Below are 24,800 nucleotides of genomic sequence, written 5' to 3'. Positions count from 1 at the left end.
CTAAATTTGCAGTGTTCTTCAGAGTTCTCATTTTCTCTTTTGTCTTCATCCATCTTTTAATGAGAGCTGGGGAGACTCTGTTTCAGGATTTGCTGCTTTCCAAATAGCATTTTAAAACACAACATTCACTTGTTCTACTCTAACCTAGATTTTTCTTACTGTTTAAACCATAATCACAAAAATCACAGCTCAAAGTCCTTTTGCAAACACTGTTTATTAATTTTCTATTTACAGAACAAAAATATCAAAGCTATTTTAGACACAGATTTTGATCATTGTTTTCTCAAAGCAACTAAAATAAATCTCACCAAGGTCTGACTGGTTCTATTTCGCAGATATCCCCTCCATAAATCACTGAGATTTATAATATTTACTCAAATTCATCATTTGACCTTTTTGCTATTTATAGCATGATAACAAAAATGACTCCCCAAGCAGAAGCATATTTTCATTAAATGCTCTATCCTGTTATAGTATTTGATTTTTAAAATCAGTGAACTCTCACTTCAACAAGTGGTTAACGCTTGAAAATAGCAGAAATGACCTTTTCTTCCCCCCATTAATCTCCATGAGAAGGACAAATAAGTATTTTATCATAAACCAATCACAGGATATAACCACTATCTAAAAAATACTAACAATTAGACAATAATTCAGAAGTTTTGATTTTAAGTATCCTGTGCAGAACAGATTAAGAGAATATTGCCCATGTATTCCAGGAGAAAACCAATTAAGCCAGCCATATAATGAGCGATGATGTTCTCTCACATCTGCCAGCGAAACCAATCAACTTAATCTATTGTAGACTGCATGCTTCCCTTCAGCATTCTATGTGTGTACCTTAAAAAAACAAATCCGGTGCACATTACAGACACTTGCCGATATATTTGTGAAGCAACAGTTCCCAAAATCAAAACCCTTTCTAAATCAAAATGCTGATTGCCAACCCTTTAGATCTTGGGTCAAGTGGGAAGGGAAAACATTTTTAATATTCTGTAAGCTACATTTTCTGGATATTTATCCTCATCTTTCATCCCTCAAGTTATCTTTCAGTCAATTTGAGGAAATGCTATAACTTTGCAAGTGATAAGTTGAGTTTGGTTCATATTTATTAAGTTCTTTATGTCTCAAATATGAAGATTTCTTTCTGAAAATTAAGAATGAAAGCATCAGTGGGTCATCAACAGCTCTTCACATAACTCAATTACTTATAATATTCGTACAATCTTGGGGTTACTTTAATTTAAATATTTGACATTATTCTTGGAAGAAATTGCCATCTCTGAGTGTTTTTTTGTAACTTTGGAGCGAGGTACGAGAACTGTATTAATAACCCAAATCACGATTCACAAGGAAGAGTCATTATTCTTTCTTTAGGAAACAAAAATATATAAATCAGGGATATTTATAATGAATGTTTTAGTTTCCTAGGTCCAGATGGAGAAACGAGAAATGAAGTATATAGCATTCAGCCTAAAAGAGTTTTACCTATTAATACGTTTGTTCCCCAGGGCTCCTCAGGACTGGAAGTGAATAAGTAGCTTTCCAACAACCCAAATAAGGCAAATAAGGGCAAACTAAAATTAACAATTATTTATTTATACTTTCAACAAGTATTTATTGAGAGCCTTCTGTATTCTCAGCACAGTTCTAAAATAACACATAAGCTCACAATGTAATGAATAGGTTTCTATAGCAACTCTTCTGTTTGCTATATGGTTTTGTTTTAGACCATTAGTCTAAGCCTCAGTTTACAGTACCAAATAACACAAACCTAATAGAGTTTTCACAAAAAGTGTGTGTGTGTGTGTGTCTGGGTAAAATATAAAGCCCAAAACATATGCTTTGGTGTGAATATATAGTCAATTTTGGTAAAGATATGTGCGCATTTTGGGCATGATTCAATTACAAATTTTAATTTATATTAGTACTTTGTAATCACCTGATGTGTTATATCAAATTAGATTTAACAGCATTGTTCTTTTCTCTACATATTTTACCTTCTTACCTGATGGGAATATTCCTTTAACAGATATTATTATTAATTCATTTATTATGATTATATTTGTATTTAAGCATATTTAATTTATATGTTTCTCTTTTTAGACATTCTGTCTGTCTCTTACATATGTATCCACACGTCTAACTTTACCCCTCAAACATTAATTAGCATTTCAATTTACTAATATATTTATTAATATTTGTATTTCAGTATTTTTTACACACCCACTCATTCTGTTATTACTCAAATATACAAAGCATAACATATATGCCCCATAAGGACACCGCTTCTGTCTACCATGGTAATTCTATGCAACGTAAATAAAGCAATAAATTCAAGTCCAAATGAATGAACTGATAGTGTTGTGGGATTATTTTTCAGTGAACTGGGGAGTATTCCAATAGCTGCCAATCAAATAAAAGTTGAAAGCTTTAAAGTATGGAATATTGTGAGTAGCTACATTTATAACTTTGAGAAGAATATCCAACATTAAATAGTGTCTGATAGTATACAAGACTCCTCCGTGAAGAGAACCTCATTCTTTTCCCAAACACTTGCACAAAATAAATTCATGAAAAAATGTTGACAAAATCTTTATTCTAAATATTACTATTACTATTCTTACAAGTCACATTTCACTGTCTAAATTGTCCTAGGAAGGCACTTCATATGCAATACCTAACCCATTATTGAAAAAGGTAAATTGAGACATACTAGAGTTGGACAGAGTTCAAAGATCAATGGAATATTTAATAACTTTTTAATTTATAAATAACAAAGTACATTGCAGAAAACTTCGGAAGACTTTTCCACATAGGAGTGTATTTTAATATATCCTCGTATCATAGTCTTCTATAACATTTTCAGTAGCATCTTAATATTTCAAAAAGGTAATGATTGGAGGCATACGTTGTTTTCATTTTTTCACTGTTTCAAATAACGCTGTAGTAGGCATTGCTGGGATAGGTATCTTCGCACACATCATTTATATTTTCCTGAGGAAATATTTTTGAAAGAGTAATTGCAGGGCCAGATTTTTTTGGTGCATCACCACACTCTATATGCTATTTTACACATCACTGTTTTCAAGCATCATTCCGTGCCAACATAGTAATTATCTCATTGTTTATAGATGACACATCCTTGATTATCCCTGTGATGGAGAATCTTTCTGTCTTCATTGGCTAGCTATAGTTCTTTTTCTATGAACTACCTGTTCAAGTTTTCTTGTGGCTTTATTTATTAATTAATTTGCAGGCAACCTTTATAAATAAATACTACCAACTCTTTTTCAAATATACTGTACAGATATTTTCCAATAAACAATACTGTGACCACTTGTTACATTTTCAAAATATGAAGTGATCAGTATGCGAAATTATCTTGCCTATATTTGAGATTTTATTTAGCTAAAATCTTCCTGAAACATCATCTAAATTTTGAGAATTTAGAACAACCCTGTACTACATATATTGATTATATTTATTATAGCTATGGTGTTGCCTAATTTATGTCCTTTTAATATGTTTTGTTTTCAACACTGAAACCTGTTATAATAATGAATATCTATTACTTAATTTTATAATACAATTACCTAGAGATAGTATTTTATGCTGTAAGAAATGTCTACATATGTCAATTGTATCAATTGTGTTACATGTTTCATTCTCGCCATGTCGTTAGCAACATAATTAATGAATAAAGCTCCATTATATAATTCTAATGGGCAGGAAAATTGATTTACAATGGTCTACTTCATAATCGCTTTTATTCTTGCTCTGTGTAGGGTGGGACTGTGTATAATGTGATACTTGGTAGTTCCAGGAGCAACAGCATCAGTGGTGAATAGAATGAAAAGAGAAGGGGCACTGCAGACAATATTTCTTCAGGAGGAAACGAAGAAAATGGAGAAAAGCTGTCCAGAGTGGTAGAAGAAAAGCTAAGTAGGTCATGGGATAAGACAGTCAACTGTGGCGTGTGTCACAGAGATCAGATGAAGTGGAGAATAAAGAGAACGATTGGAATTGGCAACAAAGAGGTTCATAAGGGGAATGGGAGGGTTCAGTGATAGGAAGAAGCTAAAGATACATGAGACGTCATGCTTCTCGGAGCAGCATCCCAAAGAAGAGGTGATATAGGATCAGGGTGATATTGGGAGAGGATGGGTTATTTTTGACATTGGGCATGGAGAGGGGGGCAGTTGTGGATGAACATGGCTGAGTTATATTTCTAAGGCCCTGAGAAGTTGAAGGAGTTCAGATGGCATGGCCCTAACTTTTTCAGTGAGGTAATTTAGCTGTGCGTAGGAGCTTGAGAAGAATGTTGCAAGCTTGCTGGCTGTTGAACAGAAGGAAGAGACCCTGGATCAAATGAAATAAAAGGATTGATGTGTGCACAGAAAGCCGTGAGCCGTGAACTGATTTCCTTGATTGCGGGATTTTCTTTAGCATCACTGCCTGCCTGGATGTGGGAATGGAGACGATACACGGCAACACGGATGCTAAGCTAGAGTTTTGTGGTAGTTATCCCATAAATATAAGGAAACGAAGATTTAAGTAAAATGATCATTCAGATGACCAAGCATAGTGTCTGGTGTAGATAGGACCTGAGAAGATTGAGGAAACTGATGGCCTGGGAGGAAGTGAAGGCAGTCAAGGGAGCAGTGGTCTGATGAAGTTTGTGGGGAGTGAGGACTTGAGAGAACTCTGGGGTTAAATGCTATGATTAAGATGCCAAGGCTCTGGGGTTTTGAGGACAAGTTCAGGGCCTAAGGCAGGGGTGATCTAAGAGGAGTAGACTTGGAGGGTATCACAGGCTGGTACCGTATAGACAAAATTCAACCCACAACTGCCATTAAGGGGGATGACTCTAGGCTGAGGTTTGTACTAACGTTTCACAAAGACCTCAGGTGTCTTCTGTCCGCCAGTTACTGGCTGGCTTTATCTCACATATCCTCAGTGTTTTTCTCAATGTCTTCATGTTTATTTCCATGTTCACAAATGTCTATTTGCATAAAGTATTCAAGAACCTTAATGTTAGGACAACAACAGAAAAGTTTACAAAATACTAAATCAATATCTTAGTCTGTTTGGGCTAACAATACCATAGCAACAATACCATAGACTGAGTGGCCTATAAACAACTGTGAGGAATTTCTTTCTCACCGTTCTGGAGGCTGGGAGCCCAAGATCGAGGTGTGTGCAGATTTGGTGTCTGATAAGCGTCAACTCCTGGTTCACAGGCAGCTGTCTTCTCCCTGTGTCCTCACATGGGGGTAGGAGTAAGGGTTCACTTTGGGATCTCTTTTTTTTTTTTTTTTTTGAGAAAGACTGCCAATCCTCCTCTTTTTGCTGAGGAAGACTGACCCTGAGCTCACATCTGTGCCCAGCTTCCTCTACTTTATATGTGGGACTCCTGCCACAGCAAGGCTTGATGAGCAGTGCCACGTCCGCACCCGGGATCTGAAGCAGGGAACCCCAGGCCACCGAAGCAGATCGTGCGCACTTAACTGCTGCGCCACTGGTCCAGCCCCTCTGGGATCTCTTTAATAGGGCGCTAATCCCACTTGCAAGGATTCCACTCTCGTGAACTAATCATCTCCCAGGGGCCCCACCTCCTAACACCACCACATTAGGGGTTATATTTTAACAGATGAATTTTGGGAGAACACAGACATTCAGTCCATAACATTTAAAGACATTGAAAGAAAAACAATTTAAAGGAAGTTACAAATTACATAGGTAAAACAGTGCATGGAATATGAAATCTTAACCAACTTCAATCTAAGGGTATAATTTAAAGTTTTCTCTGGGCAGTGGTCAGGCTTCTTAGCCAATCTTGGTCAAATCATCAAAACATTGAAAACATTGAGCCTGGACACAGAAACCAGGACCTGGGTCCTATGAATCTCACCGTAGCACATTCATGATAAGCATCCAGTACCACCACGACCATTTTAGCATACGCGTTCCATTACTGCCCATCCAAATGGAAGTTAATATTTCAGTACTCTTGTCAACTATTCAAAGGAAACAGAGAGAAATTACAGATTGTTATATTCTTAAGTCATTAGCCCATCTTTTAAACGTACATAAGGCCACTTCTTTTCCCTCCAGCTGCTCAGTCACTTCCTTGACAGGAACGCAGTGTCACTTTCCTTTAGCGCGAACTCTGCATGAAAGCTGAAAATGAGCTGGAGTCTGGAAAATGTTATTTTGTTAAGATCCATACATTGGAGAGCACTCAGGCAGTGTCTGATTGAACTGGTAATGCACCTTCTCACCACGTGAAGCAACAGCCTCATCATCCTCCTCCATCGAATCACCTCTGAGGCTTATTCCATTTGATGGAGACAGCCCTCAGATTCTCAGTGCTCAGAAACTGAAGTCCCCTTGTACAGCATCCTCTCTCACTTACGTGTTGAAAGCAAACTGTCAGCACTAGGAAATGTGGTAACAGAAAACAATCAAGGGCCTCACACTCGATGCTTCTGGACTCCTCTGAATAATCTTGTTTTATTTTGTTCTCTCTACCATTCCTTTCTTTTAACGGGAATTCTTCCTCTAAACTACTTTCTGTCAGAGCTACTTAGCTTTTACTTTGTTTTACGGAAATGTGGATTGGTGAACAGGCTCTTTTCAATTTGCTCTATGTGTTTCTTTCTCTTTGCCAACATTAGAATTTGACAGAAATTTGGGAACTGGCTTGCAGCTGGCAGGACAGAGCAATGCACGCCATATTTCTTTGTTATTTGTGCTTAATATATTGTTGGCAGACTAGTCTGTTTTAGCTTCTTGGCAGTATTTGGTCTCTCTTCCCTTGGCACTATTCCCTTGTTTTTGGACACTTAGGGAAATTTATGTAGAGAGCTTTTAAATGGTCCATTTTTAGACCAGTGGATGTAAAAATCACCAGCTGACCCTGTCCTGTCAAGCAGCCAAGAAGTGCCATCTTTATTGTAATCAATAGTCACTGAAGTGCAAATAGATTTTGAATCTGAGAAACACAACGTGTATTTGCAATTTTCATAACATATCAGTAAACACCTTCAGAACACACTTCTGCGAGTGTGCAGAATTTCACTGTGAAATCGGTGAGGAGAGGCTCTGATGAAGCAAAACGCATTTAATGAAATGCAAAATGCATTGCAATGCACAAAATCATAGGGACCCGTAGCTATGACTGTGAACTTTATTTGTTTAAATCAGCTTTAGCCGTGAAAAAGAAACCAGAAGAGGCTGCTCTCTAACAATCTGAGCATGTCTCATAACTGGGTAGCCAGTTGCTTTACTGGGAATGCTTTGTGCTGACAGCACATTTCAGTTTGCACAGAGTACAAGCTGGGATGTGCGCTGAGTGAATTTAACTTAGCCAATATTGTTTTGATGCATAAAAAAAGATTTCACCCTGGACACTGGTGTCTGCTCAATAGTTTGTCTGGCCTACATCTCATTTGATTAACAGAAATTTGAGAAAAAATAAACAATTGTGAAAAAACCCATTAAAATGGGAGTCAACCACCAGTATATTTTATGGCAGGCCCACCTCACCAAATTACATTGGTCAGGAACCTGTACTTAAACCATTCTCCTGCAGTCACTAAAAACACTGACACTCTCAAGTACATGGCTGTGTACTGTCCACAGAATCTATACTAGCTTTAAAATATGCATTAGTAAGCTTTGGAAGAAATATAACACACTGTTAAGAATGTTTATCTCTGAGTTGTGGGATTGTTTTCCTTTTTTATTCTTTTGCATGTAATCCTTTATAATTTGACAAACAATATGTAATTTTAAGAAAGTAACGAAATATTTATATCGTTTTCCAACTGCAAGTGGAATAAACAATCACAAAAATTAGAAGCAATTCTGTGTGCAGGCATTTTCCTAACACTTAAGTAACTTTGGAATCAAATCCTAAAGTTCTGTGACTGAAGGTATACTTAGAAAGTATCTCATTGTGCTTATCCCAAACTCTGCTGCTGTATGTCAATAGACAGGCTTTACACCAAAGTTTAGTGAACTGCGGCCTGCAGGCTGAGTTTGACCCGTCACCTCTTTTTTTCTGGCCCGTGATGGAAAAATGCCTTTTACCTTTTCAAATGGTTATATAAGCATCTACACAAAAGCCTCTTTTTGGCCAGCAAAACTTAAAACATTTATTACCAGGTCCTTTAAGAAAAAATTCACTGGCCCCTGATTGAAACATGAAGTGGTCCAGATTCAAATAAATGGGGGAAACAGTAGGTTAAAATTGAAAAGGTTTGTATCGCGCAGCCCTTGTCAACACTTTAATGTGCTATAATTAATGTAACTATAGCTAAACTGTAACTTTAACTATAAATACGCAGCCTGCCCACGCTACTTGACCATGGGAGCATTGTTTTCTTGCATAAATTTTGATACATTCCAGGTCATGGTTCCACAGAAAACTATTTGCTATATACGGTGCGGTGTATATGTCATTCAACTAGGTAACGTCTTCTCTGTATCTCAGTGGGAATCCATAGGGAGTATTTGCCTGCATGCAGCTCTCAGTGGAAAATTAGTTCGTGCAAAGTATTGCCTCTGTCTACCAGTAATTTACAATCATTTTGAGGAATATAAGAGAATTGTTGTTTGCGTAATGTAGAATGGCATCCTCTCAAAGACCTAGCTAACAGTGGGGCAGGTGGAGGATTAAGTGTAGATTCGTTACTTTCTTCCCAGCACAGTCTGTGGGATGAGGGAGAAAGAGGAGGAGAAGCTGTGCCCTTCTTTACAGGGAAAGCAAATCAGACATCTTGTTTTTAAGAACTGCTTGTGCTTTCCCACAGAATTGGTAAACAGACTTTTGTAATATGTTAAATGTGTTGCTAAGAACCATAAAACTCTTTTTGTGTCTTTTGAGTGTCAGGGCTTTAAAAGGGATGGAGAATGCAGAAGACCTGAAAAGAAAGAGACAGGGAGCGAGAGTGGGAAGTGGGTACTGAAGCCCAGTACTTGGGCTTGAGGGTGCTCCAGGCTCTTTGAATGGCCAAGAGTTCAGGGCCAGCAGCCAGACCCTCGGCCAACGGGGAGCAGCATGGGAGTGCTCGGGGCCTGGCAGATGAAGCCCCACACCAGCATCCTGGCCAAGAGAAGGCTCCCCTTGCCCTGGGTATGGGACTAGCGCTTGGCTTATTCTTTAGAACTCATTTAATCAATTGTGTTTAACACACAAACGGAATCAATATCATGCACAGACTTAAGCCTGGAAGGGAATGGGAATACAGTATGAACCCAGGAAATTTTTCAGATTTCAAAGAATTGAATCCGATGAAGCAGATTTTATTATATCCATTTACGAGAAATAAAAGTGATATTTTAAAAGATGTATTGCTTTGATCTAGAACATAAGTAAATCCTCAGACTCAAAATATTCAATGTTTAGCTTACTTCACTCCTTACAACCATCCAAGGGAATCAGAGTCCTACCTGGAGGCAGCCCACAGATTCCTGGTCTCCTTTGTTCAGGAATCCAAAAGGGCTTGGATTTACAGAGAACAATCCTAGTTCCCAAGCATTAATAATATAAATCAAGTGGGATATAAAAATGGTTAAAGATTAAGATAATGCAAAGCGTCAGATGTCCAGATCAGACTCATAAGAACTGAAATCTTAAGCAGTATCAGATTTGCCTGTAAACCACAGGATAGAGATAACCCTTGAGACACAGTGAAGCACCAAGTCTTCCAACAGCTTCTAGGTCATTCCTTGATGCATCAGGATGCTCTTTGACCCAGATTAAACACACGAGATCTCTAAATTATGTTACATAAGATATCACCTACACAAAGGGAGCTATTTTGGTCATAAAACATCTCCATTTTATATTCTCATAAATATATACTGTCATTGATATTTTAAGCAGGCCATGTCTCACCAATCTATAAATTCCATAATCCATAAATCCCATAAATCCATAAAATTGGTTTACTATAAGAAACATAAGTAGGCCAGAGATAACCTGCTGAAAGCATTCTGCAGATCCGGACTCATTATCTTTCATTGGTAAGTGCTATCAGCTATTCAGATCAGCACACTTAAAAGGAGATTTTCAGTAGTTTTTTCCCTCTTTTTTTTCTCTCGCAATGGTTGTTACCATGATACAAAGCACAGGTTATAGACTGGCTTCTAACCCTTCCTTTCCCATTCTCCATTTCCAAATATAATTTCATAGGCACTTTATTATGCTAGATTTTGAAATAAAAGAACTCAGTCAGGAATTAGCAAATGGAAGTGAATCCTGATGGGAGATAGTAGCATGGGAAATCGGTTTCGAAATCAGAAAAAGATGTGTGCTTGAACTCTGACTACATGCACACTAAGTGATATGAAAGTTCCACTATCTGTATAATGGGGATGGCAATAGACTGGCCTCATAGGTTTACTTAAGGACTAAGTAAGATAATATATCCACAGTTTTTAGCACAGTGTCAGGCTCTTAGCGAAACCAGACTAAAAGCTAACTATGATTTGTTATGGTGTTGAAGGCTATGGAGCATGGTTATTGGTGAACTTGAGACATGAAAGGATGCAGAAAAGCAGCAAAAAGAGTAGGCAACGACTGTTCACCAATACCCAGTTCTTCTCTACACCTGGGTGTATGGGATGCTTAGGTGCCTCTGACTTGCCCTGGCAGATGAGAAGTGAGGCGAGTCACTCCCAGGGGGATGCACCTACCAGCCAGTCCTCCTCTCCAGATGGCCCTTCCCATGGGGCGGTGATCACAGAAGTTCTTATTACTTTGGAGGTGCCTATCTGTAAGTCCTGACTGAAGCATTCTAGAATACCCAGGTAAACGTGGGGCCAGCTGTCCTAGAGATTTACACAGAACCAGAGAGTGCTATCTTTATGACAGAACACCCTCTTTTAGTGGTTAATTCACTGAGATTGTTATTACAGAATAACATAGACTCTTTGTATTTAGGACTTGTACCTAGATAAAATTCAGACTCCTTATAATTAAGGTAAGATTGTTTCAATTTATGTGCCCGTTTTATTGCCATTTACATTTCATTCTTCCCAAAGCACAAGCCAGCATTTAATGGATTGAAGAAAATGGATACACATGCATTCAGTAAAAAGCACAATTTCTTCTTGCATTTTGCAACTTTTATAAAAAAAGGTGTAAATGCTGAATTGTACTTAATGTATCAAGTAGTTAGTTGATTTTGCAGACTAATTTTCTGCCACAGTATGCCGCTTGCACTGAGTAAACTTCTCAGAATGCATATTGGCAAATGCCTGATTCTTTCTAGTCCTGATGAATAGAATACATTGTCATAACAAATTGCTATCTTCTAGAACAGATTTTGCGAGAAAAAAAAGCCAATAGAGAATGTCAATGATTCTTGGGCTTTTCAGCTTACGATAAGTGGAGATCAATGCCATTTATTTAAATGGCCATGTGTTGCACCTGCTATAATTCTTTCCACATTCATCTCAACTTGGCATTTCCCTACAAATTTTTCTACAAGAAAAGCAGCAACAACAATGTAGGCTTTTTTTGTGGCTTTCTGTCCTATGAATCTATATTCATGGTATTTCTATAAGAAGGGCTCAATAGCCAGTGATACAAATTAAAATTTGAATGAAACAGATAGTAATTTCTTGTTAACGAATTGCATTTTGTTATATGCTGGATAAGAAACTTTTTTAGAATATTTATTATAGTACGTAAATTTTCTTAAGTCATTTCAACATCCTACCAGGAATATAATATACATATTTCTCTCTAGTTCAGTTGAACAGTATAATTAACTGGAAAAGTTTGTAGCGTTATTTATAGGAAATGTTAGCTGATTTTATGTATCTTTTAAATATATTTTATCAATCCTAAAACAAAAATATATATTAAATCTCCTTTCAATACTTTCTTATTTATGGTTCTTATTAGGCTCACAATTTAGTGGCCGTGGCTCTGTAACCACTACCGTCTCAAAGGTGTCTTGGCACTTTTTCTTGAAAAAACCTCAACTGCTTCTCTGAGTGCAATTACCTACCCAATCTTTTATAATTACTGCTGCAATTTCCCCATGTTTCACAGTTTTATCATAACGTGAAGTTATGTTTTGTTGACTTCTAAAAAGCTCTTCCATTGCTTTTTCTTTCATTATCTTCCCACTTCTGATCAAGAAAAACAAAAGATTTATCTTTTTTGTGTGCATTTTGAAGAATCACCAGAATTTAAAGGATTCCCTAAAGCGTATGTGCTGAGGGTTAACCCTCATTGTTCTGGATTTTTCACAAAGCTATTTTAACCTCAGTTTCAAGATGACATAGTATCCAAAAGGGCTAGGCAAAGGACAAGTTCAATCAAGGGGCTCTGGAGCACATCAGTTAGAGAAAAAACTCTACTGAGAACACAATGACTGGAGCAGGTCACTCCTGTTCTGAACAAGGAGCTGCCGTGCAACCTAACGGAAAATGAGGCGGGGGTTAACTCATCAGGGGCCACGCAGAGAGAACAAATATGTACTACAGGCTTTCATCTCCTTAGATAACCATTGGAAAACAACGTCGTGGCCCAGGGCAAAGACTGGAAAACAACCTAAAGAGATGACCTTTGTTAAAGTCTCTCCTCCATCATGTGACAATTACAGGTTGCATCAACTCCCAACAAGCCAAGAGTGAGCTGAACAGGGCAAGGGGGAGTTTTCTATGCCCCAGAGATTGAAGCTAGAGAGCCACAAAGCTCCTCTGAATCCTCATCAGGCAACTGACCGTCTCTCAGCTCCTAAACCTTAGTTACAGGAAGAATGGGAGAGGCTGGAAAACCTTCCAGCTCCCGCAAAACAAGCAAGCAAACAACACAACCATTTAGAATAGGCTGAGTAGCCAAATATCCAGAGAGGGAGACCTGGTAGGTAGAAAAACGGGATCCTGGTCTGCCAGAGGACACAGATAAGCCCACAAAAATAATAGCGAGAGAGAGATAACTTACGAGTTTGAAATGTAACACTCAGGCACACCCAAGTCTTTCTGGGGGTGAAAAAAAGAACAAGATTTTCTTACTGTAAAATGCAATAGGTGCACTGAAGAAAAAGTAGGGTCCCTACTGAGATTGTGGTCTGCAAAACTAAGTGCAAGGAATTTCAAAATGTAGTGCAAAAGTGTAAGAAAATAGACATCCTGAGGGAAGTACCAGAAAATTGCAGGGTAGATTGGGAAAACTAAAATGTTTATAACAAGAGCTTCAGAAGGAGAATAGAGACAGATTGACAACTTTTTCTCAATGGTAATTAATTGATTCTCAATGATAACTAATTAAGTCACTGATGACAAGAAGGGCAGATGTTATAGGAAGAATGACCTGAGCCTGCGAGTTGGAAGGGCTCACCAAGCTCCGGAAAGGATTGAGAAAAAGAGCTACAGATCAAATCAAGGCATGGTAAGATTGTGTAATTTTAAAGATACAGGGAAAATCTTAAAAATTTTTTCCACTGAAAGTCTACTTTCCTACAATATAAAAAAATCAGAGTTTTGCTTTGCAACACTAGAAGTAAAGAGAAAAGGCATGCATAAATGATCACATATAAACTATCAGCACAAAAGGGAAAAAAATAACTAAGGGTATGTAAAAATTGAGCATATTGCTCACAGAAAACTGCTTGAGAGAAGGCTCCATCAAAAAACAAAAATAAAAACAAAATAATAAAGCAGAAGAGACAAGGGTCTGTGAACGCAGAAGAGGAAACATTGAGACAAATGGCAGGAGTGTGCACATATCCTGAGAAGATTTAATTGAAAAGAATGCATTCTGCAATTGTTGGATAAACTGTCACAGAAATGACAGCTGGGTTGTGGTGGTTCTTCAGATCTACTATATTCTGATTTATTTTTCTCTAATTGTCTAATAAGTTATGAAGAAATGTGTGTTAGTATCAACAACTATGTTTGTTAATATCTTCAACTATGCTTTGTCTATTTCTTCCTAAAATTATATATATAACTATATGTATATACAATTTTTATAGTAGAAACTGACAGAATATGTAATGCTTTATATATATTGTTATATATATGTACAAATAGGTACATATATATATAAATTGTCTTACTTCTTGATATATTGGCCTATTTATCATTGTGAACTCTCTCTCTCTTTTTTCTTTAGGAATACTCCTGTCTTGAGGTTTGTTTTGTCTTTTATTAATATCGTCTCTCCTCCTTTCTGATGCTGTTTGTTTTCAAGGCATATTATTTCTAATATTACATTTTCAACCTATTTATGTTTGTGTGTTTCAAGTGTTTCTCTTGTAGACGGAATAGAATTGGCTCTTTTCAAATCTAGTCGGATCATCTCTGTCTTGACTGGATTCAGCGGATTTATATTTAACATCATTACTGACATGGTTGTATTTATGTCTGCTATTTTACTATTCAGTTACTATTTTTCTCTTCTGTTTAATTTTTGTCCCTCCTTTCCTTCATTTCTTTTGTAAATAAATACTTTTGAGCCCATTTTATTCACTCTATTGACTTTTTCCCTGTATTTCTTTAAATTATTTTTAGTAGTTTCCCTAGAGATTACAATATGCATCTTTAATTTATCAAAGTAGACTTAGAATTATTATTCAATTACTTCAGGTAACACATAGGAAACTTCTGACATGTATAGTCACATTTAGCACTTCCGTCTTTGCATTTATTGCCAAATTTACTACATCTACATACATTATAAACTGAACAAAAAAGTGTTACTATTTTTGCTTTAAACAGTCAAAAATCTTTTAATGAGAAGATGATACACTACTGATTTCACTCAGATAGGGTTCGATTTTGCTTAGCAAAGAAGACTCATGGGACCCCAAAGGACAACGTCTATGAATCAAGTTTGCTTCAGGAAAAGGATACAATATAGCAACTGTATTAAATAAGGATGCCCATAGGCTCCTCACTGTAAGGGTCCTACAGAGACCAGCGTGGGGCCCAATAGTCCTCTCTCTTCAGGGACTCTCATCTCAACGGGATGTGCTTTGTTTTTAAAATTCAGCAACACTAACATGTGCATGGAATACCTCAAAATATGTTCCCTTCCCGGGTGTCTTATATCCCTTTCATCAAACAAGCATAGTGTTGCTGTATGACCAGCTCCCATGGCAGAGCCCTCTGGGCTTCTTATCTGGACCAGCACAAATCATCAATCCTATGGCACAAACCACCCCAAACTCCCCTGTACCCATGATCACAAAGCAACACATTCATTAATCGGTACATTTAATGCCTTCATTGAGGGTCAATGCTGTGCAGACACATCATTTATTTCAACAAAAGAGCTCAGGTCAGTTCCAGGGCCACTGCTGTGATGAACTCTTAGACTGTGTGCACACCTGTGTACATGAGTGTGAGTGTGCATGCTCCTGTGTGTGTGTGATAACCTTTCATGCTTGCTCACATATTCACCGTTCCCATTACTCTTCATTCCTTCTTGTAGACCAGATTTGGCATCTTGGATCATTTCCCTTCAACGTAAAGGACTTTTTTTTTTTTTTTTTTTGGTTTTTCTTATAATGCAAGTCTGCCGGTGACAGATACTCCCAATTTTTGTTGATCTGATACCAAAAATATATTGTTCCCTTCATTTTTTCAGGATACTTTAGTTGCAGGTCTAATTCTTAGTTGAGAGTTTTGCTTTTGCTTTTTTCTTTTTATAGTTTGAATACTTTGTTCAGTACTTTCTGGCTTCCATTTTCTTCTGAAAAGAATTCAGGATGGATTATATTTTTGCTCTTCGTTATGTAAGGTTTTTCTTTTGTTTTCACAATTTCTCTTTATTTTTAACTTTCATTGGTTCAGTTGCAATCTGCCCAGGTGAATCATTCTTTTTATTTATCCTGCTTGGTTTGTTGAGCTCCATGAAGGATCTGTATGTTAACGTTTTCACCAAAAGTGGGAAATTTTTTACCATTGTTTCATCAAATATTTTTTCTGCTGCTTTCTCTTTCTCTTCTCTTTCTGAAATTCCAATTACATTCATGTTGAAACATTGAGATGGTGTCACAGGTCTCTGAGAAGCTGTTCATTTCTCTTTTGTTTATTCTTTGTTCTTCAGACAGGGTAATGCCTATTGATCTATCTTCAAGTTCACTGAGTGTTTCTTCTGTCATCTCCAATCTGTTGTTGAATTTTTCATTTATTTTCATTCATCTAGTGAATTTTTCATTTCAGTTATAATACTTTACTCTGTAGACTTTTCATTTCCCATGCTTTCTACTTCTCTCTTAAAATTCTCTGTCTATTCCCTCATTGAGACCATTTTCTGTCTTTGAACATATTTATAATTGCGACTTTGATGTCTTTTTCTGCTAAATCAATATCTGGATACACTCAGAGTCAGTTTTTATTGATTGCCTTCTTTCCTGAGAATGGCAGACACTGTCTTGATTCTTTGAATATGTAGTAATTTTCACCTTAAAACTGGATATTTAAATACTATATTGGAAGAATCCCGAGGTTTCTTGCATACTTCTGAAGGTGTTTTCACTGTCGTTGTCATTCTGCTATGTAGTTACCATGCCTAGACTAAAGGAAAAATTATGTGTACAGCCTAATTTGGTACATGATGTACAGCACGGTATCTGTGCTCAGTTCTCACAGCTTCCAGATGCTGCCTTTTTCATCTGGGACCCCTAGGGTTCTCCTGGACATACTTGTTTATATCATCAGACAAGTATATGGGGAGAGTTTACATTCAGATTAGGGGTTTCATAAATTCTGTTGTTTTTCTGCTTCCAACATTTGCTCCTTCAATTTCTAGCCACGGTTCCAGCTCTGAACTCTGCCTTCTGTCACCTCAAACTGGCAAGGATGGGAGTTTTTACTATGTAGCTACGGCAGTTTGGGAGTGCCTTCAGACAAGAAAGACTAAAAACTTGTAATTCTTACCCTCTGCAGTGGCAATTTTCAAAGTAAACTCTTCTCCAGCTCCTTAAAGCTTCCCACATTCAAATAGTATGTGTGTGTGTGTGTATGTGTGTATGTGTGTGTGTGTATCCACAATTTTCTAATTGCTACCAGTGGGATGATTTGCCCAACCACTTCACTTACCATTATCAGAAGCCCTTCAATCTTCAGTTTTAATTGGCATTGCTAAGCATAGGCGACAAAAGAGAAAGCCAGAAGCCCGTCGAAAAGGTGATTCCAACAAGAGGTGCCTTAATAGAGATGGGGCCTTACACAGCTAGGTTCCCGTGATAGAGGTAAGTCCTAGTTTAACCCAACTCCTCCCTTCTACTCCATCAGCCAGGTGACTAGTAGGAAACTAGTCTTGTGCAGAGCAGAGTAGGGGAGAAAAAAATTGTATATAAGAATTTGCAACCACAAGCCTACACCTGTGCATCTTGCACTGTCATGCATACATGTTATTTATGTAACATGGGTAGTCCAAAACACCTGTAGCCATCAATTTAATTGAAAATAGTCCCAATTTAAATGCCCACAGGCACCAGGGAGAGAGAAATTCAATTGTTTTCCAAATGATAACACCCTCATCCTGTGCCTTAAATAATCTCCACAAATAATTATTCAAGGAAAATTAGCAGCTAAAAATTAAAAATGCCTAACCACAGAAGCAACCAAGACCAAGAATAAGAAGAGAAAAATGAATGAAAAAGTAGATGCAAAACCCTTTGCATATGGGAATTATGAGAGAAATATGATACAGCAACTATCTTACTCTGGCTAAAGAAATATCAACTATTTGAAAAAGATGGTAAAAATCTGGGACTTACTGAAAATGACTTAGCAGCTTTGCAAAACACCAAATAGAACTTCCACAAATGAAAAATGAAAAAAAAAATTTTAAACTCAAGGAATGTACTTTAAAAATAGCCATATCAGAAAAAGAAATTAGTAGCTAGGAGAATATATCAAAATAAATTATCCATAACATGGCATAGAGGGCAAAGTGGAAATATAAAATAATAAATGAAGCACATGGAGGATAAGATGAGAAGATCAAACATAGTCTATCTGAATTTCCAGAGGGAGAGCAAAGTTAGTAAATGTGGTGGGTTCAAAAGAAGAGATAATGAAGGGATTTTATTGAGCTGATGAAAGACATCAATCCACAGTATCACAGATACTAATGAGATCAGGCTGGTGTTAGTATGTAAGGGTAAACATTATGGGTGTTCACACTTATTCTACTCCTTCTCTTTCTGATACTTCCCAACAATACTTGAAGTAATATGGCCATGTGATTTTCTCTGGCCAACGAAATATGGGCATCATATTAGCTGTGTCATTTCCAAGCAGAAACGTAGTGAGTGTCTAGGCCTATCTCCCTTCTCTTTGCTATAAGAGAGGGGGAGAACGTGTGTGAGCAGAGACTACAATGGACCCCCTTATGTGCAGGGGACACTTTCCAAAACCTTCAGTGGATGCTTGAAACTACAGATAGTATCAAACTCTATCTATACTAGGTTTCTCTTATACCTACAGTAAAGTTTAATTTATAAATTAGGCACAGTAAGAGATTAATAATAATCAATAATTAACAATAACTAATGATAAAATGGAACAATTATAACAATATACTGTAATAAAAGTTATCATAGATCTTAGCAACGTCCTCATACGATTTTTTTTCTTTCCTTATTCAGTCAGAAACTTTCACCTTTTCACTTAAAGGAAGCAATTTCTGGCTTCTCTTGGGCATATCCAAATTGCCAGCATCACTACTCTTGCACTTGGGAGACATTATTAAGTAAAATAACGTTTACTTGAACACAAACTCCGTGATACCACTACAGTCAATGTGATGACTGAGATGGTTACTAACTGACTAACTGGCAGGTAGCATATACAACCTGGACATACTGGACAAAGGTTTGATTCATGTCCTATATGGAAGGGAGTAGTACTGTGTGAGATTTCATCATGTTACTCAGAATGAGGTGCAATGTAAAACTTACAAATTGTTTATTTCTAGAACTTTTCACTTAATGTTTTTAGATTGCGGTTCACCGTGAGTAACCGAAATGGGAAAGCAAAACTGTGGGTTGGTGGGGAGGATTATTGTACTTCACCATGGAATTCAGAGTAGCTGCACTGGACATGTAGAATGAGCAAAAATAAGTGTATATTGGTTTAAATCATTGACATTTGAGAGATGTCTGTAACTGAGTGTAAGGTAACTGATCATCACCAGAAAATGAAATGAGAAAAACAAAAGACTAGAACAAAAGTGGATATCAGAACACTGAAATAGGTTTTAGGATAATTCAATAAAGAACCAATAGGTTGTTTAATAAAAGAGATTACCACAGTTGACCATCTGTCTAGAAGACAAAAAAAAAGGGGCACTAAACTTATTCATATTTGGACAACATAATACACGAAATTTTAGATGGCTGAATGTTAAAAAAAAAAAGGAAGAAAAGTGTTAAGGCTAACAGAAAACCTAGCAGACTACAAATAAGGGTCAAAGAGATTCTCTTTTTCACCAAGGCTTGAACTTCCCCAGATACGTTTTAAAGAAAAATAGGCATATTGGATTATAGACAAATTTAAACCTTTGTATAGCAAAATCTACCATGAAAAATGCCGGTAGACAAATACCTAACATGGAAAATTTGTATTATGCAGATGGTAATATGTTAACTAATTACAATATAAAATGAGCTACAAATTTGTAAGAAGGGAACAAATAATGCAAAGAAAATTAAAATAATAATTAACAGAAGTGCGAATTTAAAGGCCATGAAATATATGAAGATATTAAATTCACTAGTAGAAAAATGTAAATAAAAGTAACAACAATATATCACTTTACATTAGACTGAAAACGTGTAAGATATAAAGCCTATTTCTAGTAGGCATGTGAAGTAAAAGATGCTTTAAAACCTTTCTGATGAAAATGAAAAATGATACTATCATTTTTAAAGAAAATAATCTGGTAACGTTTACTAAAATTATAAAGAAAAACATATACACACCTTTTGACAAGGAAGTCTCCCTCCTCAATTTGGACCATAGAAATCAAGTACTAGGAGCCGGCCCAATGGCTTAGTGGTTAATTTTGGCACACTCCACTTAAGTGGCCCAGGTTCAGTTCCCGGGCACACACCTACACAACTCATCGGTGCCCATGCTGTGGCAATGACCCACATACAAAATAGAGGAGGACTGACGCAGATGTTAGCTCAGCGTGAATCTTACTAAAGCAAGAAGAGGAAGATCGGCAAGAGATGTTAGCTCAGGGCAAATCTCCTTTAGCGAAAAAAAAGAGAAGAAAACGAAGAAATCAAGTACTAGAACATAGAAGGTTCCTGCCAGGTTTTTCTGAAGTGGGAAAATGATAAACAAATTAACCACTCATGCATACATATATATATATATATATATATAAGTTTATATAAGATATATACATAGAAATAATATAAGATATACGTATCTGCATGCGTGTGACACATGCATCTTTATATGTGTATATACATCCTATTCCATCTATTCCATATCAATTCCATCCTGAAACAGGGAGGGAAGGAGGGCAAGGGAGAGGATAAACATGAGAGAGATACATTCATATGCAATAACATGCTAGGAGGAATTTACAAAAAAAAAATGAATGAGAAAATCATGATGCAAAAAATTTTCTATAACATCGTTAATTTTTATAAAATAAACAACAAGAAAACCCACGACCCCGTGTACGTATAGCTGGCAGCTTGCTTTAATCAGAGGTCGTCAACAAGGACTTGGGTGAACTTCGTTTCTGTGGGAGGTGATACCTAACTAGGAGCGAAAAAAGAGAGAGGATGAGGAATGTCAACACAGGGCCATGATGTGGGGAGCCCATATCTGCTATAAGTGATATTGGCAAGTTTCTGCTGGGACTGCTGGGAATCATACAGGAGCTCTCCCAGAATTGTCAGTCTGAAGAATGGGAAGCAGAAGAATTTCTCCCACATCTCCTGTCCCCAGGTGGTTGAGGGTTGCCCTGAACTCCGTGGTGCTTGCGTATCTTCATAGTATCTCATGATCACAGGGTGGAGGGACAGCAAAAGACAGACTGATGAATTGTGTTGTTAATATGGGTCCACATGCTAGTAAAGAGGAAGATAGAAGACACCTGCGTAATAAAGCAAAAAAGAAGGAGGAGGAGGAGGAGGAGGAGGAGGAGGGGAAGAAGAAGAAGAAGAAGAAGAAGAAGAAGAAGAAGAAGAAGAAGAAAAATAGATTTCATTAAGAAAGGAACATACGTACATGCATATAATCACATTTCTGTGTTGCTGTAAAATTATTTATGTGGGTAGGTACAAAAATGTATGTAGTGAATACATACTATCCTAATAAATATTTCTTAAATTGGATAAAGACAGACATACGGCTTATTCAATCATGATTTAGTTCACTTTATATTATAAAACCAGTTTTAATTTATAACAATTAATATAAATGAAGTTATAATAGTTAATTATAGAATATTAAAAACATGTAAATAGGAAATAGAAGAAAATGGTTTCAAATGTTTCTGCTGTCTAAATTAAATTTTAATTTAAAAATACTTGTCTTATTTAAAAAAGCAATATATGTACATTTTTTAAAATGTAGGAAACCAAAACAAAATTTTAAAGTAAATAAACTATTACGTTTGTGTAATTTTTTTCTATGTATATAATTACCCTTTAAAATGGGACCCTGCTGTATATACTGTTTCTTAATTTGTTTTACTCTATTACATTAACCTGCTTTATTCCAATCAAAGCATTTTATCAAAGCATCCACCATTATCTTGAACTCACTGAAAGGTAAACCATGAGATCAGGGATTTACCTGTCATGTTCGTTGCTTTATCATCAGTACCTAGGAGAGTCCCTCACACAAAGCAGTGTTGAATAAATACAAATTATGAAAAAATTGTTTTTCATTGAATTTGCTCCATGTGGTTTAGTGGATGAAGAGTACACCATTACAAGGAAGTAGAAAGTTATTCAACTATTGACCTGCTGCTCTACGTTCAATTTTATTTTCCAAATTTTCACCATTAGAAACAATGCTGTACATTCCTGTAGCTGATCTTGGCACATCACCTTTGTTATTTCCTTGATTTAAATTTCTAGACATGAGATTGACAGGTCAAAGGGTATGCGTATTTTAAGTATTTTCATATACTTTGCCAAATTGAGATACCTCATCTTTTTTTCTCTTCTATCAGCCTTGCATGACAATTTCTTGAACTTTTGCCAATACTGTGCATTATCATTTACCATTGCCTGTTTGAAAGAGGAAAACCAGCTTCCCATTTTGGTTATAGTTGCATTTCTTAGATAATTAACAAGTTTGGACTTTATCCTAGTAATTTAAGAATTACTTTTTCATATCTTCTGCCAGTCTGAGGGAGTCATTGTCTTTTTCTTACTGATTTCTTGGAATTTTCAAATAGTAAAAGCATTAATCATTTGCCTGTCAGGCTATAAGTATTCTTCCCAGGTTGTAATTTGACCTTTATTCACACTGATAATTTTCTAATGATATTCAAACTTAGTTTTTCCACATCGAGCACTTCAGTCAGCAGCTCGTGCCAAGAAATCTCAAATAAGTTTAAACAAAAAACTCTTCCTTTTATTATCTCAAGTTTTGGTGTATGTCTTGTATATTCTTTTGAATTAACTTCTTTTTAAAAATACCATTAATATGTGTGGATTTCTATGAAACATTTGAAAAAAAATGACTCATGATACGTAATTGTGAACATAACACGGGCAGAGGTTCACTAAATGACGTCGTTAGGCAGCAGTGCCGTTTAAATCATATGTGAGCAATGTCTATTTACAGATCATGCCAACTCAGAACCAGGGATCTATTGATCTGCCATGTGGACTTTATCTCTGACCACGCCTTTTTCTTTCAACTCTTAATTAAAGTGTTAATAACATAGAAGATCTGCACATCAAATCTATGGGTGAAATCAAGCGAAAGGGGATGGTAGATTTACTTTGACAGCTGGATTTCCAAAAGATTTCCATAGACTGTGTAACAAAATGATAATATACACTTTTTCTGATTCAGCTCCTATGACACTGCATGTTATCCATTCTCTATAGCCCCCTCAGCAAGGACTGCATCATGCAAATGTGGGTGACGAAGGATGTCAAGGAAACCACTGGAGAAGCTAGTAAGTGTCCGTTGGCGTCTGACTCCTATCTGAGAAGTGTAAAGGGGAAGAGGTCTGGGGTGCCCATGTGCTCTGAAGATGGAACAATATGAGTGCAAAGATTATCCCAGAGTGTAGTGGGGCAACAAATGTATTAGCGTTTCCTGTTCACAAGATATGAGCCAAGTAAGACAGAACTTCCTTTGGATTAACCTTAGAGGTTGCCCAGGTAAAATGTATGGAATGGAAAGATGACCTGGACTGATGAGTGGACCGCAAAAGGCTGAGGGACACAGCCAGCCAGAAACACAAATTGGCTGGGTGAAGGATGCTGAAGGTGAGAGCTTCATAGCCCTGGGAGGGTCCCTGAAGAACTCACAAATGTGTTTAAAGAATTTCAATAGTTGATCTTGCATGAAATCTAGACAGAGGCATCTTAGAATAATAACCAGGTCCTAGGAACTCTCAGGACAGTACCAGTAAAAGTAAAGTATTTCCTGACTTTTTACAGCTTTACTCCCCACTCCTATCCCCAACCTTAGAAGAATCAGAACACAGTCTTAAATCCAGTGGGGAAAGCAGGCCACACCACCTCTTCCTTAACATCAGGAGCCCTACCCTCAAGCAAGCCTAAACCAGTAGATTTAATTTCCAATTAATTTGAAATGTTTTCTTTTTCTTAGTACAACTAGACATTTTAATTATGGAAAATTATGGAACTGATACCATTTGGGAAAGGATGAAAATGACGGGAAAACTTTCTATCACTAAAAAGGGAACTGAAAAATTATTGCCCCTGGCTTAAATTTCATTCCTTTGTAAGAGACAAACTTGTCCCACAGATCAGCTTTGAATGCTCAGTGGGGAGAGAAAAACAATTATTTTCTCATCCACGGGAGAGCCTGTTTCTTCAACATGATGAGTGGAATTATAGCTATGGACTCAAATCAGTAAGAATATATTTCAGAAGAAAAAATTTTAAAACTGGCCAAAGGTTAAATACCTCATTAAGTAAAAATGCAAGGAACTTGATTGTGGTTCATGAGTGTGGTCATTTAGGGATAAATATTGAACGGTATAATTATACAATTGTTTACCTTTCTTTTTATCTGGTGTAAGTTAATTAAAAAACATTTTTTTAAAAAAGCCTTGGTTTGACAAGTCCATTTGAAAATGCCTTTATGAATTTCCCCTTGAAAAGAACAGCAGAGTCTTAACTGATCACAAGTATATGGGTCTAGTGGAATCTCACAGCTCTATGCTGCATGCAGACAAGATGGGCGCTGAGATTCAGGGGCAGTTAAGAACCCTGCTCTTGTATGGTCATTACACTCCCAATGCCTAGAAATGTCCACAAGTCTCGTAGTAGATTTATACATTGAAAAAGAGCTCTATTCCAGAAAGAGGGGAAAAAAAGATTATAAAGTTTCTAAGTAGGAAGCTTATAGGCAAGTTTTCCCAGGTCATACCTGCTTCTGCAGCATTAAAATGCCAGGAGAATCTGCACAAAGGTAAGATGGCTTCTCTCTCATCTGGGCGGCTTCTCTTCTTCTCTCTCGTTCCCTCTCTGTTTGGTCAGCCTTCACTAAGTGAAGCAGGAGGCCAGCCTTCTGGAGCATGGGTGGTGCCCAACAAACAATGCCCCGGGGATAGAGAAGAAAAAAAGAAAAAG

The 24,800-nt window shown here is 36.9% G+C and overlaps 1 long non-coding RNA gene across 1 annotated transcript; it reads right to left on the bottom strand.

Annotated features, from left to right (window-relative positions):
• Positions 1–202: 202 nt before the first annotated feature.
• LOC139046354 (uncharacterized) lies at positions 203–24,737 on the bottom strand. Its single transcript, XR_011506288.1, has 4 exons — positions 24,598–24,737; positions 5,915–6,020; positions 5,167–5,258; positions 203–2,997 (listed from the first exon to the last, which is right to left on the bottom strand). It is a non-coding gene; the product is annotated as an uncharacterized lncRNA (long non-coding RNA).
• Between the last annotated feature and the right edge of the window lie 63 nt (positions 24,738–24,800).

Source organism: Equus asinus, chromosome 1 (assembly GCF_041296235.1).
Source record: "Equus asinus isolate D_3611 breed Donkey chromosome 1, EquAss-T2T_v2, whole genome shotgun sequence".
Taxonomy (NCBI): domain Eukaryota; kingdom Metazoa; phylum Chordata; class Mammalia; order Perissodactyla; family Equidae; genus Equus; species Equus asinus.
This window is presented reverse-complemented; position numbering and strand designations above follow the sequence as displayed.